A 12,006-nucleotide genomic window follows, 5' to 3' on the forward strand; every position below is an offset into this window, starting at 1 on the left:
TTATCTGATAAATTGAATCACAATACATTGGGAAAATCTAGAGAATATTTTACTCATAGCTATACTCCAAAAGCCACTCCCACAGACTTTCTGGGATTTTTAACCTTCCATAGAAAGGATATTTCACCTGGGTGGTTAAGTAACCATTTTTGTCCTCGGTTAGTCCTGGACATAGCTGTCCTGCACACCTGTGAGCCATGAGCACAGATGATGGAACCACGGAGGCCAGAGGAGCTCAAAGTCTGGTATGACTGATCTGAAGGGCTTTCAACCTTCACTGAAGATCTTTCATTAATAAGGACCAGTTGAATTTCTGCTTCTGTAACTTGAGAGAGAAGTGGATCTCTTTTCACCAATTAGCAGATTTGAAAACCAATTTTACCTGAAAAATAAAATTTAACAGAAAATGCACATTCTACTTTTCACTTTTCTAGTACCTAACTTGACAAGATTTGCTGAGAAGCTTACAATGACAAAAACCAAACAAGAGGCCATGGCGTTGTAAAATTTAAATCTTTTAAAGCTTATTTAACACAATTGTATTACCTCAGGAAAACCTTAGTTCTAATAAAACCTGTAACAGGACCAGAGCCATGCCATTAGATTTCATTAGACAATATGGATAAATTCTAGACAGAGTTATAGGTATGAAATGAGTGGGGAAAATATAGAGGCTCAACTGATAGGCAGGAGGCTCAGTTCTCAGCACCTTACAAGACAGTTAACTGCCTCAACTTTTGTCAATCAGGGCCTCATCCTGTACAGCCAACTGAAAATATAAACCAATAAAAGCCCTGGTTAAGACATTTTGCCCTGAAAGCTATTCAATGACTTTTCAGAACTGAGATCTTTCCTCTTCAATAGCTTGTTTTACATGTCTATTGACTCTGGGCATAGTGTTGATAGCTCCTGGTGCGACTCTACCGTTCATTCTATTTTCAGAAAGGATCCCCTCTGTTCCCCCAAATCATACACTTATTAGACTGCTGGACTGTTCACCCAAATCATACACAACCCACATGCCTGACCAATTACTGGCCGTAGTTACGCAGGCCTTTAAACTTAGCTATTGTGCTACAAACAGCCACCACACTGTCCTGCCATTCACCACTTCATGCGATATCTACCAGAAGCACTTTCAGATTACGTGCAGCTTTTATCAACTTTTGCCTCTGTGGACAGGAATTAGTTATGGGTCAAGAAATAGGAGCTCAACATATACCACTCTCCTCACCCTATCCCTATATGTACACAGAAATAGATTACTGACACAAGAGTTAGTGTTACTCAGGATGGTCTTTTAACACAGCACTTTATTTTTTCATAGTTTGTGTTACCCTCTTCTTTTGAACTTCTTTCTAAACAATCTTAGAAGCATGTCTGGATATACTCAATTAAAACTACCTTATAACAGAAACTATTTGGCTAATGCAATTTAAGTCTTGCAAACTCAGAACAGCCTGAACAGGCAACTGCCCCTGATAGCTAATCACTGCCAAAAGGAAAGGTTACATGTCAACCATTCTAAAACCAAAGTTAGTGTATTTGTTAGGTGGTGTTTAAAAATAACAAGCCAACCAGTAAGTTAACTTATTTATTTGGATTGGTATAAATGTCACAAATAAGTCATCCTTGGCAAATATTCAGGCAGTAGAATTATTAAAGGCAGGCGTTACATGAGTACTTTATTAAGACTGTGTTTTGGTGAAGGTGGCATCTGGTAATATCTCCTTTAAAAAAAGAAAAAAAAACTTTTCAAATGAAAATCATACCCACTATGCTGTAAGAAATAGGACATTATGGCCTCTATGACCCATCTGTCCATCTGATTAAATGACTCCAAAATCATTCTTTTGAAATATCCTGGCCTTTCCAGTGGGTACAATTTCGGCTCACTCAGGGGGTAGCTTGGCTTTCTCTCCTAAATTGTTTTTTTAACGTCCACACAGAGATGTAAAATAGCTCTAGTGTCTGCCAAGGTTCACCGATGTCTGCTCAGCTAGCCTTATTCCTATCCTCTCCCTCATCTTTTCTCTTCTTTCACTCTCATTTTTACTCACTCAATGTATGACTTCTGTGTGCTGCTTAAAATCCTCTATGTATATATATTTAATAAATGAGTAGATGCACAGACAGAGGAATAGATGGACAAATGTGTTCTGCTTAAGAATGAACCTGAGTCCTTTTCTGTAATACAGCTTAGTGTTTATTACACACACGCCAGGAGATCTTTCGAACCCCATCTCTTGACATTTTCCACCACATCCTTCACGCACCAACACACTGAAGCGGTTGCAACTCTGTAAACATACACCAGTTCTTCTTTGGGGCAAATTTCTTAACCATCTGGGATCTGATATCCTCATCAGAAAAATAGAATAATACTTACCCTTTAGGGCGGTTGTAAAGATTAAAAGCGTTACTTTATGAAAAGCTTATAACATGGTGCCTGGCACATAGTAAGTGCATCACACGTTAGTTGTTTTTGTGACTGTTGTGATAGCAATGATCATATTTTTCCCCAAATCCATGGTTTTATACGTACTTTTCTTCTCCCTAAAATACTGCCTTGTCCACCTGGCAAATTCATATTTATTTTTCTGTGAGGCCCTCCTAACCCCTATGGGACAAGTTAAGGTCTTCCTTCTCTGTACTTTAAAACATTTTTATAGACATTTATTTTTGTATTTAATACATTATACTCTAATGATGTCTGATGTCTTCTTTTCCCCATGAGATTGTTAAAGGTGGGGGACATGTCTCCTTAAGGATATCCCTGACACTTAGCACAGAACAAATCATCAATACGTGGGAAGAATGGAAGGTAGGAAAGAGAGGAAGGGGAATGGAAGGTTAAGAAGGGAGTGAAGAAAGGAAAAAGAGGAAGGAAGGTGCAAGCGAACAAATGAAGCCAGTCTTCTGACAGCTATCCTGTCCTCCATCATTCCTGGATGATCTCCAACAGGGATGCGTGCATCTCATTTTCAGATTCTTTCAGTGTGCTGATTGACAGTCCCCAAGTTTATCGCTCAGAGCATAAATAACTCCAGTTCTGCAAGATATTAATTCATTTTCAGTGACTAATTTGCCTCCTATTTGATGATAATGCCAACTATTGACTAAGGCAAAATCCCTCAGCTTGTCAACCAAAAAAAAAATCGCTTATTCAGAAAATGGCTCATATAGGAAAGAAGCAGCTGCTTTCGAAATGGACACAAATGAGCCAAAATTTGTCCCTTTAGAAAAAAAATCTTATCCCAGTGATTAATTTAGCTCCAATGGTGAGGTTTTGGTGAAGACAAGTGGAACATGAAGGATAAGGGAGCACAAAGTAAGCATATCGATTTTCGTCATTTGCTTTCTCTCTGATCATTTTCCCTGTCTAGATTTTCTAAGTTATAGATGCAGGGTTCTTATTTGATCTAGCCTGTTATATCGGAGAAAGAAAATTCAGTCAGAAAAATAAAATTAATTGTAAACTGGAAACATTTTCTCATAAAGAACAACAGTTTTTCTCCCTTGATGTGACGAAGATCCTCTTTACCAACATCCGTTTAGGACACACTGTTCACTGGCAATAGAACTCATGAAAGTGAGTAAAATTTTCCCATTTTATGAAACAATATTTCAAGCTCTGAAAATGCTACAAATATATAAGTTTTATCCGATAGCCTGTTGGACGATCCTAACAGTAATAAAGGTTGCCAGTTTTTTTCTATGGTGAAAAGATGTGTGGTAACTAGAACATAAATGAGGTTGCTTTTCTCACACAAACACACACACGTTCTCTTGCCACCAATGGAGGGAATGACCAAATGTAGATCACAAAGTCAGCTCTCTTCTTTCAAGCCAGGTTCTTCTCCGAGCCAATTTGTTTGTGGGACCCAAGCACAGCCCTTTGGAGCAGGCTCAGTCCTTCTCCCAGGAGCTCGTTGTACTTTCTGCTTTCTGTCCTCTGCATCCTCTTCTCAAAACTACCAACCAAGGAGCCTTCTAAGGTGAATCCTACTCTATTCTTACTCTTTCCATCTTCAAATAAACACTTGTATTTTCTATCTGTATTTTGTTTGATCTCTTTTCCTAACTCTCTTTGGCGCTTTTATAATTATTCTTGTCTTTTGACTCTCTCTTATATCCCTCCCCAAATCCTACTGCAGGCATGTGATTTCTACCTCTTCCAGCCCATCCTACACACCAATGCCATAGTATGTTTCCTAAGTCACAATTCAGACAGAGTTCAAATTTCTTAGCTCTTACTGTAAGCCTTTTGCAGTCTGGCCACAGTAGCCTATTTTTCAGCTACATCACCAACCATTTGGGCTTTTAATGATCACCCTCCTCATCCAGAACCTGCTCCCTCTACAGTCTTCTCTGCATCAGTAATTGATATGAACAGCCAGCCAGTTACTCAAGGGAAGAAAATCCAGGAAGTTTCTTTGAGTCCTGCCTTGCACTGCCACATCTAATACATCCCCAGGCTCCTTGACGCTACTTCCAGAGCATATGCCCACTCTGTCCATTTCTGTCCATTTGTGCTACTGCCTATCCAAATACCGTCATCAACTAAGCCCTGAACTACTACAGTAGTGCCTATTTGATCTCTCTTGCCTCTCCACAATCCAGTTCCCACACAACACCAGAAGAGAGCTTTGTGGAAACATAAATCAAATCACATCATGGCCCCTACTTCTGCCCCTATGTCATCTGGCTCATGTGAACCTCTTTGACCCCAGCCTTTACCACTTTATCTTCTCCTACTGTGCACCAGCCAAACTGGCCTTCCTTATAATCTTCTAACCCACATTTTCACCTGAAAGCCTTATTAGCACTAGCTGTTCCTTCTGCCTGTGATGTTTTTCTCCCTAAACTTTGCATGGCCGCTTATCTTTGTCATTCAGCTCTCAGCCGAAATGTCACTATATTCTTTACCCAATATATATATTCTTTACCCAATATATATATTCTTTACCCAATACAAAGTAGTTGCTAGGTCACTGTCATCATACCCTGCATGGAATTTATCTGATATTTCTTTTTGTTTTTTTGTTTGTATACTTATCTTCACTTGTTCACTGCTGAATTCTCTCATATCTAGAACAGTGCTTGGCTCTCAGTATGTGTGGAATGAATGAATGAAACTTCCTTTCCCATCTCTATGCCCTGTCCACAACACTGCACAATATTCCTGATGGAGAATAATAGGACCGACAACCAGAAGTGGATGGAGTTGCTATGGAGGCAGTAAGGCTGAGGAAGAGGAAGAGGAAACACCTGACTAGAGGGGAGCATCTTTTTTGAATGATAGTTATGAGATATGATCAACTAGGATCTTCAACATCAGCTTCAGGAAGTTTGGATCAAACATGATGTTATAGAGGATCCTTCGTAAATGTGGGGAAACAAAAACTGAATTCCATGAGGTCAGTGATGTTTGTATTGGTCAATACTATAAACCCGATACCTCAAACAGTACTTAACACACATTGGGTGCTCAATAAATAGTTGAAGGTGTAAGTAGGTGAACAAACATGATATAATCTTTAGATTCTTTTTTTTTTTTTTTTTGCGGTACGCGGGCCTCTCACTGCTGTAGCCTCTCCTGTTGCGGAGCACAGGCTACGGACACGCAGGCTCAGCGGCCATGGCTCACGGGCCCAGCCGCTCCGTGGCATGTGGGATCTTCCCAGATCGGGGCACGAACCCGTGTCCCCTGCCTTGGCAGGCGGGCTCTCAACCACTGTGCCACCAGGGAAGCCCCTTTAGGATTCTTATTTAGAAATGGTTTATAAGACACAAAAGAGATAAGAAGACTGTAGAATAAAATTTCTCAAAATCTGGGCAATGGATTCTATTTAAGTGATTTATTAAAATCCAGTTTCCTGTGCCTTTCCTAAGACTTGCTGAGTGTCATCTAAGCCTGGGATCAAGAATCTGAATGTTATGAGTTTCCTGTGTATTTTTTAATATGCATGCACACTAAAGTTTGAGAATGACTGCCCTGGGAGAGGTAAGATGATGAAAGGCCTAAAGTAGGGTCTATATTTGAGGAAATTAGTGAAAGACAAGCTGCCAGAATTTTGTGAAGTAGGGGAAAGAGTCAAAATAACTGTTTGCAACCTGGCAGACAGAGAATTACACTGTCATTGGTAAAATATAGGAGACTTGTGCATCAATTTAAAAACATATAAGGTAATAGATTTTCACCTTTTGGAAGACAATATAAAGGCGTATATGTAAAGGTGGAATGTGAGACTAAATTAAGAACATTATGGGTTCCCAAAACGATGGGAGGAATTGCACTATAATAAGTAGCAAAGGTATTGCCACTGCATTCCATAGTGTGAGAGTGCTAAAGACAAGCAAGTCTCATTTCTTACTGTCAAAACCTTTATTAAAGTCATGTAACTCCTGTTTATTTCATAGTGAAAGCATTGCATATGTCTCAGTAAATAGTTCTTTGTGTACTAGATCCTTGAAATTGGCTTCCTCCCAGCCATAACACTGGGGAACTGCTAGATTAGAGGAAAGATCTGAGTGCAAATGTCTCTGGTAAATAGTAACATTTTAGAAAGTTGTTCTGCTTTCCATAGTTCAGATTTTATTCATAATTCGTAGGCTTCAGAATCTAGAATCCATACTTAGTATCAGATTTTTTTGATGTAAAGATGGGCTGAGGCCAGTGAATGTGACTCATGAGATAAATCTTAAAATTTGGAACACTTTTGTTATGTTAGCCTCTGTACTTTTTTTTTTAAATAAATTATTTTATTTTATTTTTGGCTGCATTGGGTCTTCGTTGCTGCATGCAGGCTTTCTCTAGTTGCAGCAAGTGGGGGGCTACTCTTCGTTGCGGTGCGCGGGCTTCTCATTGCAGTGGCTTCTCTTGTTGCAGAGCACAGGCTCTAGGTGTACGGGCTTCAGTAGTCGTGGCACATGGGCTCAGTAACTGTAGCTTGCAGTCTCTAGAGCGCAGGCTCAGTAGTTGTGGTGCGTGGGCTTAGTTGCTCCGCAGCATGTGGGAGCTTCCTGGACCAGGGATCGAACCCGTGTCGCCTGCATTGGCAGGTAGCTTCTTAACCATTGCGCCACCAGGGAAGTCCCAGCCTCTGTACTTTTGTGTTAAGAGTAACCTGACGTTTAAAATACCCAGTGAGTTGAATACCCAAAAGTAAGTTAGTCCTTCCCACCATGATGGACAGATGTTTAATATATACTTGCAGAATGATCATCATAAAACCACAACTTCCTCTTGTCAGGATCTAGTCAATCACTATCATATGAAAGAAGTAAAAGAAGGAAGGTTAGCTGATAGAAGCAGTACTATACTGCTTCTATACTCAGGAGACTGCTTGCTTCACTGCAACCATTGTAGAGACTCTGATTTTTTGAGTGTTGCAGAAGTAGAGGCAATATATTAAGTGATTCTATGTGAATTGTTCTGCAGATAAGACCTTTCTGGTTTTTTTCTCTAACTTGAATAAGAAGTAATGCTGACTCCAATTTTTTAAACAACAGCAGAGGAAAAATATGAAACTACTGCTTGAAAATTTATGCCACAAAATTTGAGTCACACATTAGTGAGGTGTGGGATACTATAACTAATCACTTCATTGTTTCTCTTAAGGGAGCTATGAGTGGGTCTCGGCAAAAAAAATGCCAAAAGCTAAGTAAGGCAGCATACCTGAGAGTAACAATTCCCGACCCGCCCTAGAAATGTCTGGTTAAGAGAACATATTTAAACATAAAAGAGGACCAGAATTTCCTTCATGGGGAGTTCTATGCTTCATAGATGACCATTCCTAGGGCAACTTTCATACAGGAATTCTAGATCAAGAAACTAACCTGAAAAAAAAAAAAAAACAAGAAACAAGAAACTGACCTGATGAGGGAAATAGTTTAAACTCTTTAAAGTGTGCTAAAAATTACTACTGATCAATACCAATTCAAATATTGAAAGAAGGATCTTGGGGTTATTTATGCATTCTGTCAATAAATATTTCTGTACAACTTTATCTCTGTTTCAATATCAACTATCCAAGTCTTACTCAGCTTGATGATTCCTTGAAGATCCTTAGATCTAAACTACTAATTGTCTCAGACCTAAACAACTAATTAGCATACAGTCCATGGCCTCTTTTTCTTGGTCCCCTCAGTACCCAAGCTACCTAGAGGATGTCCAATGCAGAAGCAGAGGAGGAGGAAAGCTACCTAGAGGATGTCCAATGCAGAAGCAGAGGAGGAGGAAAGAAGTGATCCTTATCCAGAGGCTTAGAGCATTGGACATAAAGTCAAATGTTTCAAAAGACAAAGAGCTTTTCTGTGTCCTTGGCTTGTTGTGAAATGGCTCACTTTAAAAATATGAAGGGACTTTCCTAGTGGCATAGTAGTTAAGAATCTGCCTGCCAATGCAGGGGACACGGGTTCGAGCCCTGGTCTAGGGAGATCCCACACGCCGTGGAGCAACTAAGCCCATGCACCACAACTACTGAGCCTGTGCTCTAGAGCCCATGAGCCACAACTACTGAGCCCGTGTGCCACAACTACTGAAGCCTGTGTGCCTAGAGCCCATGCTCCACAACAAGAGAAGCTATCACGATGAGAAGCCCGTGCACTGCAATGAAGAGTAGCCCCTGCTCACAGCAACTAGAGAAAGCCTGTGCACAGCAACAAAGATCCAATGCAGCCAAAAATAAATAAATAAAATTTATTTTTAAAAAAACAAGATAAAGATCCTCTCCCTTCATCTTAATACTGTAATACTTCTATTATTTTTATCACTTTCTCCCACATGGATAAAGATCAGTCATACACGAGAAGGAAGAAGTGTTTTTTTTCTGAAGAGAGAGATGTTTTCTATGTGTCAAGGACAACTGAGCTCAGAAGGCATAAATTAGATTTATTTAGAGGCTGAATTTATATAAGACTAAATTGTGATATTTTACTTCCCTCAAGTTTGGCCTTAAAACCATGCCACTTTGTTCTGAAGGTATATTTTTATTTTTGTAGATATTAGATTTATAGGCCTTTTGTGAATGACAGATGACACTGTTACATTTAGGTATATTTTAATCATTTAGCAATGTGCTAATAACCAACTGCATTTAGTGAATGAATATTTTTTAAAAACTCCAAAACGCAACTCTTTAAATCTACTGTTGATATTTACATTTTTTCATCAGAGTGATTGTGCTATAATTATCTAGAAATAAATAGCCCCTAACTAATTTTGCCCATGTCTAGTCCTCCTTTCAACAATAGCTAATCAAATGTTTAGAAAGCAAAAATTAAAAGAAAATTTCATTCGTGATGCTCAACAACTACAAAATACTTTTTAAGTTTTTTTGTCAGAAGATTATAATGTTTTTTTGTAGGGCATTAAAAAGGCATAGAACCAGATACATAAATATAAGAGAAATAAATCACTTTCAATAATTTAGTCTAAAAACAATTAACTCTAGGTCATTTCTCAAAGTCAGTCTTCTAGGTCAGGACAATGGAAAGTAATTTAGAGAAGCATAATACCTTTTACTAAATATTTCAAATCCAGGACATCCATCTATATTGTAAGTAGATAGAGAAAGAATTATTTAACAGCAGTTCAGACACTTCCCAGCTATGAACAACCAACTTGCAAACATCAACTTGTGAGTAAAGGGATGTACACTTTCCTTTCCCCACTGCAACAAAGCTAAATTGGTGCTGGTTATGGGAACTTCCTAGTTTGCATCTCTTCTCTATCCCTTCCATTCTGTATCGCCAAGAAGATTGTGCACAAAACACACACAGCAAGTTAGCAGGCTTCTCCGAGATACAGAGGGACTCAGAACCCTTCCATTTATTGAGACTCCCGGTATGTTAAAATTTCTAAATGTGTTAAAATGAGGTTACAAAATTTGTAGCCAAATTTGTATTTTAAATGTTCAATCCTGAAAATGAGTCTCAATGACAGTGTGGATAACCTCATTAGGAGACAACATCAAGAGTCTGAATCTGAGGCCCTCAGGAGGATGAGAACAGACCAAACGGCTCTCCAAACTCTCTATAATTAGCCCTGCTATTTACTCCCAGGTTTCATTCTCTTGCAGTTTTCTATCAGGTTTCCCTGCCACCAGTATTTCATACCTCCAATCTATCCTCCATAATGCTGCCAGAGTGATCTTTCTAAAATGCCCCTTTGAGAACTTCCCTGGTGCCACAGTGGTTAACAATCCGCCTGCCAATTCAGGGGACATGGGTTCGAGCCCTGGTCTGGGAAGATCCCACATGCCACGGAGCAACTAAGCCTGTGCACCACAACTGCTGAGACTGTGCTCTATGGCCCGCGAGCCACAACTACTGAGCCCACGTGCTGCAACGACTGAAGCCCACGCGCCTAGAGCCCATGCTCCACAACAAGAGAAGCCACCGCAATGAGAAGCCCGTGCACCACAACGAAGAGTAGCACCCGCTCGCCACAACTAGAGAAAGACTGCATGCAGCAATGAACACCCAGCACAGCCAAAAAATAATAAAAAATAAATTAAAAAAATTTTTTAATTAAAAAAAAAAACCAAAATGCCCATTTGATGATGTTATTCCCCTGTTTAAATCCCTCCTCAGATTTCCAGTCATCTGTAGGATAAGGCAGGCTGCTTCACATGGGGACCACAGTCCCACCTGGCTCACCCCTCCATTTCTGTCTCCTGGCACATTCCTTCTCTCCTCTCAGCCTCTGTACTCAGTGCACTTTCATTGCTCCCAGTGTTCCCAGAACCTGGACTGTTCTGACTCTCTCCTTCTGCCTGTAAAATACCTGCTCCTCCTTCAGGATTCACCACAGGTCTTTGAGGAACCCTTCGGGAGGCTCTGGCCACCTTCTTTTTTTTTTTTTTTTTTTCCTGGCTCCACATAGCCTAGTTACTTTTTCACAGTCTTTATCACAACTGTTGCACTTAGTTGCTTATGAGTTCGACTCACCTTACTACGCTTGAAGTTTCTTGAGGGCAGGGACTGTGTTTCATGCATTTTTTTTATCCTCAGTACCTGAGTACAGAGGGTACTACATTAATTCGTATTACCATATTCTCATCTCTGTTGTTGCTGTTCCGTTTACTTGATTTTTCTTCACATGTTTGTTTCTTTTCCTCTTTTCACCATTCTATTTTTGAATTTTAAAAGGCACTTTCATCTTAGCTCGTAAGAGTTAAAATAGTGTTATTCAAAGACTTTTATCATGGATAAGCAGAATTATGTTTTGAAGGGGAATTCTACGTAATTTTTAAAAAGCCATCAGCTTCTAAATTCCTCGAGAATACAAGCGTCTCCATGACAGTTTCCATACATCTCTTCTTCTCATACTTAAATCTGCTTCTCTTCAAGCACTGAGGGACAAGAAAATTTTAAGGTTTTATTCAATTTTATTATTTCTATCTTGGTTTTATTGCTGCAGTATTTTTTTTTCTGTTACTTGTTCATTTCAAATGTATACTGTTTCTGCTACATTGTAGATGAAGTGACTTTCATGAGCTGGCCTGCCAACCCCTGTACCATCCATAATGGCTTTTTCTGTGGAGAAATATATTTTAAGTTGCAAACAATATGCCTCAAAATGCTTTTGGAATTCAGCACATTTGTAGGTTGTGGATTCTCCACTAAGATTCTCCAGTGAGATCAGAAAACTTGATACATATTAATTTGTTATACATTCCGCAAGTATTTATTGATTAACAACATTTATCAGGATGAACTTCAGGCTCTGAGGATAGGGAGTGAGATGAATGAGGTCTCTGCTTTCAAGGGGTTTGCAATCTACACATATATTTTCCTAAGAGTCAGCCTGCCTCTCCAGTATTTATTGCCCCACATGCAAACACATAAATTCTATTTATGATCATAATGACAGAAAATAACTTATGAAAATTATAACAACTTTCATCCTTCTGAGAAACACTTCATAGATATAAGAAATATTTTGTCATGTTTGTTTCCTTAAATAACTCATTTGAGATCATAATTATCCAAGAATGG

At 39.2% G+C, this 12,006-nt stretch overlaps 1 protein-coding gene and 1 long non-coding RNA gene across 8 annotated transcripts in view; one reads left to right on the plus strand and one right to left on the minus strand.

Annotated features, from left to right (window-relative positions):
- DPH6 (diphthamine biosynthesis 6) overlaps nt 1–12,006 on the plus strand; it is a 442,679-nt gene that overhangs the window by 390,969 nt on the left and 39,704 nt on the right. The window lies entirely within an intron of this gene.
- Nucleotides 1–12,006, minus strand: part of LOC115845904 (uncharacterized) — a 143,901-nt gene that overhangs the window by 4,127 nt on the left and 127,768 nt on the right. The window contains exon 4 of the long non-coding RNA XR_004036692.2: nt 128–382. This is a non-coding gene — a long non-coding RNA (uncharacterized lncRNA). The remainder of the gene's footprint in view (nt 1–127; nt 383–12,006) is intronic.

Source organism: Globicephala melas, chromosome 2 (assembly GCF_963455315.2).
Source record: "Globicephala melas chromosome 2, mGloMel1.2, whole genome shotgun sequence".
NCBI classification, from domain to species: domain Eukaryota; kingdom Metazoa; phylum Chordata; class Mammalia; order Artiodactyla; family Delphinidae; genus Globicephala; species Globicephala melas.